The sequence below is a fragment of the Neopelma chrysocephalum genome, unplaced genomic scaffold, assembly GCF_003984885.1.
Source record: "Neopelma chrysocephalum unplaced genomic scaffold, ASM398488v2 Primary Assembly neopelma1_25, whole genome shotgun sequence".
Taxonomy (NCBI): Eukaryota; Metazoa; Chordata; class Aves; order Passeriformes; family Pipridae; genus Neopelma; species Neopelma chrysocephalum.
The window spans coordinates 12,546,101-12,552,645 of NW_020897694.1; the positions used below are offsets into that span (position 1 = coordinate 12,546,101).

The window sequence follows — 6,545 nt, forward strand, 5'->3', positions numbered from 1 at the left end:
CTTTTCCTTTTCCTTTTCCTTTCCACCCTCCCTCTGTCCCTCTGTCTATCTCTCCTCCACTCCCCCTTCCTCCCTCCTTCTCTCACCCACTACCTCCCTCCTTCCCTTAATCCCACCCTTAAACCCTTAATCCCTCTCCTCTTCCCCTCCCCCCTCCCTTAATGCCTCCCTACCTTCCTGCTCCCTCCTCCCCCTCCCTTTCCCCTCCTTTACTCCCTTAATCCCACCCTCCCTCTCTCTTTTCATCCCTTAATCCCACCCTCCCTCCCTTAATCTCTCCCTCCCTCAGCCCTTCCTTCCTCCCATCCTCCCTCTCTCCTCTCCCTCCCTCCTCCCCCTCCCTTCCCACCTCTTTCCCTCCTTTCCTTAATCCCTTAATCCCACCCTCCCCCGTCCTTCCCTCTCTCCTCCTTCCCTCCCTCCCTACTCCTCCCCCACTCTCCCTTCCTCCCACCCTGAGATGGCACTTGTGTGCGTGTAGTGGTTCTTACGGTTACATATCTTGCTAATCTGCAGGGCAAAGGGAATAATATGGAACTGATTTATCCATTTTGTTTACAGGAAGGGTGTCAAGGGAATGAATTTTTCTGAGAACAACAACTGTGTAGTGTCTTCAAGGGAATGGGTTTCATGAGTAAAAAGGCAGCCTTGGAATAAATAGGCATACACTGCAGCTGATCAGGAGATGAGGGCCCAAGAGCAGACTACAAATTTACGTTATCTGATGGTATAGAAACACAGATTTTTAAAAATTTCTTTTATGAAATATTCAAGTACTAAGAAATAAAGAAATGTTCTTTTCTTTAAACACTATGAAATAATATAAAATTTTAGTTAAATTATTTAGAATACTATTATTTTTACTATGTTATGTTTTCCTGTACTTTTCCAGTCTTTAAGTTTCACCATATGAAAGTATGGTATCAAAGTATCCTGACTGGTATGTATCATAACTTATGTTTGAAAACAGTTGCATTTCTGAGATTAAAACTCATGATTACAGAAAGCAAAACTACTAATTTCTGAACTGTGTTAAGAAAATGCAACAAAAAAATGCTTCCTTATATTATAAAATTACATTTGTTTTTTAAACATGTTGTGTGAATTTTAGCAAACTTTTACATTGCAAGGTTAGACATAATTTAGTGTTTTAATTATGTCACTATTTCTTTTGGCAATACAATATTAAAATTTTAAATAACCGTGGGGTTTGCTTAAATAAACAGCCATGAGGAATTTCAAAAAGATTCATCATTATCACCTTCATTTTGCAAAGTCAAATTATTATTCAGCACAGCAGGAGGAGTAGAGCAGGAAAACTTCTGAAGGCTCTCCCTAAAAGAATGATAAACATTCACCATGCCTTGCAGTCACTTAATCAATCACAGTGCTAGTAACATTGCCAAATGTATTTTGAAAATAGAGAAATAAGCACCTCAGAAAGACATGGCAGTAAATGTAGTGTTTAAACATAGTCAGATTTTCTTTCCAAGTGAAAACCATACCTCAACCTGATAAATGTGAAAATTATAATGTCTTTTTTTTCTTTTTTTAAATTTTAGATCAACCTGCTTGTTATAGATAACACCTGCAAAATAGCACTGCACATAAGAAGCACCCAATACAGCCTACAGAATAATTGGAAGGTATACATCAATATTTGCTTATCTGGTTCTTTTGTGTACATTTTTTGACATGACAAAAACACTAGATAAGGACTGAGAGTTAACGTGTATGCTAAATTATATGAAAGTGTTAGATTGTAGCAGTAAGTTTATACAAATTAAATCAAAAAGGAAAATGTCAAATACATGACAAATCTGACTCATTCAACCATTACAGTGCAATACTGAGATCTTTCTGGATTTTCTTATTATATGGTTAGATTATATATAATTTATTTACGTGCAATGTGTCAATTCTGGGGTTTTTTTGCTAAGCACCATAGTGAAATGGATAGTATGAAATGACTTACAGTGATGGAAGAAAAAAAAATCAGTTCAAATATAAAAAGCTTTGGAAGTCTTAACCATGCTGCTTGACACCTGCAGCTCCTTGGGATTCTCAGATCAGCAGGAAGCCTCTCAGAGATGTAAGGATCTTCTTCAATAATTCTCATTTTATTGTGATGAAAGAGTCAGATTGAACAGATATCACCTCTGTATATATAATGGACTCGACAGAAGCACTGTTTACTTTACATTTAGTGATAAAAGATTGTCTCTCCACACTGGGGTTAGAACATCTGAAGGGCAGATAACTTACTCCCCTCAAAGACTGTCATCTCTGTCTTCTCTCCTTTTATGGATAAGGAGTAGCAATCTATACATCTCTAAGGGAAACCTTGCTTAAGTTAATTTGTTGAAATAATCTCTTTAAATGGTTTTGGATATTAGTAAGTATCCCTATGCAATATTCACTATAGCTACGTCTGTACTGATAAATTAAATGAACCCAAGGAGCACACTCTCCCCTCACAGACACATCCCTGGCAGATCAGAATGGTTTCCAGACACATTTCTCAGGTTTAATCTCTAAAGTCAGAAGATCAAACTACCTAACATTTGGTCTTGAGTCTTTTCAGCCTCATGGCATTCCTGGGACTCAAAGGCATAACTTCCTCAGTTTAAAAAGTCTGAAATAATGCAACACATTTCTTCCCTCCCTCCCTGCCTTCCTACTTCCTCTCCATTTGCTCACCTGCCTTTCTATACATCCATTTTTCTTTCCATCTTTCTTGCTCTCCATCTGTTTTTCTTTCAATCTTTCTTGTCTTTTTTTCTTTTTTTCATCTGACTGCTTGTTACTCTTTCTTCCCTTCTTACTCTTCTCTTCCCTTCTGTTCTTCCTTACCTTCTTTCTGCACAGCACTATTGCTTGAGAGGCAAAGAATATATTTAATATTCTGGGGCAGTTTCTTAATGTAAGTCCATTTCTTAATGATTGTTCTTAATGTATTTGTAGGAAATATTGGATAATACTGTAGAGGAGAAAGAACCTACACCAAGTTGAACTTCTTTCTGCTTATTTTAGAGAAAAATTTTTGGTGCGAAGTGTCTTCAAAGTCATCTTCTGGAGATTCATTTTGTCTGCCAGCAAACTAGCATGGATGCAGTACGGATGCTGGATTGACATCAACACGAAAGACAATTGCAAACAACTTATTTGATGGTGAATATATATCTAAAGTTATCACCCCCTAGTTCCCTGTAAGCAGATATGATATTATTAACTGGGACACACCATTACTTTGCAATTCTAGTTTTTCTTTTATAGAATCTGGAACATGGAAAAGAGAAAGGGATAATGAAGATGTGGAGTTAGGACACTATCAGGCAGTGTCAACACTTATTCCCAGCCACCTGAAGCCCTGTGTTTGTTTGGTATTTTTTGTGCCTCAAGGTGAACTTAATGCACAACACAGATTTACAAAAACTGCATAAATTTTTTTCTTCTTTCATACCAATAAAGTCTTTGCTACTAAATATTAAGCTGCTGTCTGAGGTAAGTATTTGAGATTTCAGCAGACATTAAGGGACCCAAAAGAAAGGGTAAACACCATTCCAACATTGCTGACTGAGCTGCTAGGTTTTCTGAATTATTTGATTGGTCTTTCAACATATCCCTCAGGTAAAGTGGGGCTCAAGCAGCTCAGCAGGAAAGATAGTGTAATAAATTCACCCTGGATCATTAAAACTTTGAAACACTGTATTCTTTTACCCACTCTTGGGCAGGGATTAGAAACCGTATTATCACTTCTGCAGATGCCAAGCACTGAAGCTACTATTCTATTCATACCTTGAAGCTTTCTATCCCTAAGGATACCTTCTTTACGGAAACTATTGATTTTTGCCATCTAATGTACAGTCACTCACAAAGTATTCTAGTTTTCTGTTTGCCTGCATGACTTTTATGGAGGGAACCATTGATTTTCACCTTTTTTTTTGGGGGGGTAATAGGTTTTTAAAATAGTTCTTTTAAAACTTACTTTTCTTCTTCTTCTGTGTCAGTAGAAATAAGAAAAGTGAAGAGTATAAAAAGCAAATACACTGTCATGTATAAAAAACCAACTACCTTTTCATTGAATCTGTGATGCCTGTGGGATGCATATATACAGAGCTTATAGGACTGTTATGCACCTTAGCTGCAGTTCTCTGAAAAACAGCCTATTTTGTGTGGAAAATGTTCACTGTAATGGAAATTGAAGTTAATAATTTGCAAGCATTCTTTTTATTTTGTTATCAGTGACATTCATGTGTGTTTTTCTTAGATAGAGCTCAAAACTATAAGCTTGTGTTCAGTTTTAAGTCAGGAAAATCTCAACTTTTTTTTTTTCCTTTGGTTTTTGTTTTGTTTTGGTTTTTGTTTGTTTGTTTCTTTTTCCCCTCTCTAGAATGTCTCTTTAGAACCAATGACAGCACATTTATTCTATTGACTTTATTCTCTCTTGACATAGAATAGCACCAGCATCTTCTGAAGAAAGCTCACGTGTACACGCTCTTTTGTTTACTAATATCAATACGAGCTTTTATGTAACGATTTATTAGTTACTTTCTTAGATATGAATGCACAAGTTTGCATGTATGATTTAGTCCATACTAACTACTTTTGTTGATATATACATAAATGATAATTTAGCAATATTTTAGTTATGTGTGAAGAGAAAGGAAGAAAAGTCAAATGTTTCATATTTCAGAATTCAACCCCAAAGATTACATAGTCAGATCAAGCTCCTTTTACACTTATCTCTAACAGTTTTTAAAAGCAAAAATGGAGGATTTTTATTTTTATATATATGTATTTATAGTATTAAAAATTGTTATTTGTATATTGTAAATCTATCCCTGTCTAGTCCAAAATACTATATTAAACTTTAAAAGGAGTAAAATGTCACCATGAAGTAACTGTATTTTTTTAGAAGAGTGCAATTTTAGTCAGATTATTTAGATGAATTATTGTGCTATTCCAGCAGATTAATGGAATTTGCATTACAAGACAGTGACTCCTTTTCTAATACAACATTATTATGTATTACAGATAATTCATATAAAGATGTCATAAACAATATTCTTAGTTGGAATTGAATTCCTGATTCTGTTAATGGCAATGAGAGTTTTGACATTATTTACAGAAACGTAAGAGCTTTATTTGGGAATTTAGCCCATTTCTTGTTTATCCATTAGCTATGAATATGATCTGAATATTCTTTTGGAGACATGCATATGACTCAGGTAGTTTTCAAGTTTGTTAACAGAAACTGGTAAATGTTTATACCTTCTGTTCATGTTACATTTTCAACTTTAACTGCAAAAAGGGAACTTACCTAGTCCCACAAAATTGAAGTTTTTTCATACTTATCTGACACTTTTACGTGAGAATAGAAATACAGGAAAAGATGAGAAAATTCGTGAAATTTCCTCCAAAAGTTGGGTGGAGTACAGTAGGACTAATTTTAAGTATAGACCTTTAGAAAAAGTTGAAAAAGTTAAAAAAGTTTTAAAAAATACTGAACTTGCCAGTATAGTCAAAGGGAAGAAGCAGGTGTCTTTGATGGCATTTAATGTAAGAACTTACCTTCCTATTTAATTCTTACTTATTTTAATTTTGTATCCTAGGTTAGACAGTTAGGGTCAAGTGAAATGGATTTTTATAACAGAAATGGAATTAATGGAATTACTAACTTTTAACTACATGAGGCAGTGGATCAAGACTTACATGCTCCAACTGGGCCCCTCAGTTCAGGAAGGACATTGAGGTGCTGGAGCAGGTCCAGAAGAGCAACAAGGCTGGTGAAGGGACTCAAGCACAAGTCCTGTGAGGAGAGGGATAGGGAGCTGGGGCTGTTCAGCCTGGAGAAGAGGAGGCTCAGGGGAGAGCTCATCACTCTCTTACAACTCCCTGAAAGGAGGTTGTAGCCAGGTGGGGGTTGGTCTCTTCTCCCAGGCAGCTATCAGTAAGACAAGAGGGCATGGTCTTAAGCTGTGCCAGGGGAGGTTTAGGTTGGATATTACATAGAAATTTTTTACAGAGAGGGTAATCAGGCATTGGAATGGGCTGCCCAGGGAAGTGGTGGATTCTTTGTCCCTGGAGGTTTTTAAGATGAGACTGGATGTGACACTTGGTGCCATGGTCTAGTAACCACGGTGGTAGTGGATCAAGGGTTGGACTTGATGATCTCAGAGGTCCTTTCCAACCTGACTGATTCTATGATTCTATGATTTGTGTGATGCCATAGTGGAAGCAGTATAGTAAGTGCTAGTTTCCTCCTGGGAGAAACAATTGGATTGGTATGCTTATGCAGTATTTTCTTTTAATTTATTTATTTTTTTTACTCATAATTCATCAAAGTTAAAATAGACATTTGTCCTGTTTGTTTTAATGACATTTGTGTACAGATTTGAATCTACTAAAGATGTTTCTGTGATTTTGACAGTTTGTCACTACTTTTTGAAAGTCTTCAAAATAGGTTAATATTATCCTAGAAAGGTATGAGTGAAAGAAAAACCATGAGCTGTGGCAATTCAGCTGGAAAAGACAGCCACCTG

General features: G+C 36.2%; 1 long non-coding RNA gene across 3 annotated transcripts in view; it reads left to right on the forward strand.

Annotated features, from left to right (window-relative positions):
- LOC113963444 overlaps positions 1 to 4,933 on the forward strand; it is a 15,153-nt gene extending 10,220 nt beyond the window's left edge. Inside the window, exons 2-4 of one of the 3 annotated variants that reach the window (XR_003532826.1) lie at positions 619 to 727; positions 1,563 to 1,646; positions 2,965 to 4,933. This is a non-coding gene — a long non-coding RNA (uncharacterized LOC113963444). Of the gene's footprint in view, positions 1 to 397; positions 728 to 1,562; positions 1,647 to 2,964 lie in introns of those variants that run through there. The other 2 variants (XR_003532825.1, XR_003532827.1) reach the window with 2 other exon arrangements.
- Positions 4,934 to 6,545: the final 1,612 nt, after the last annotated feature.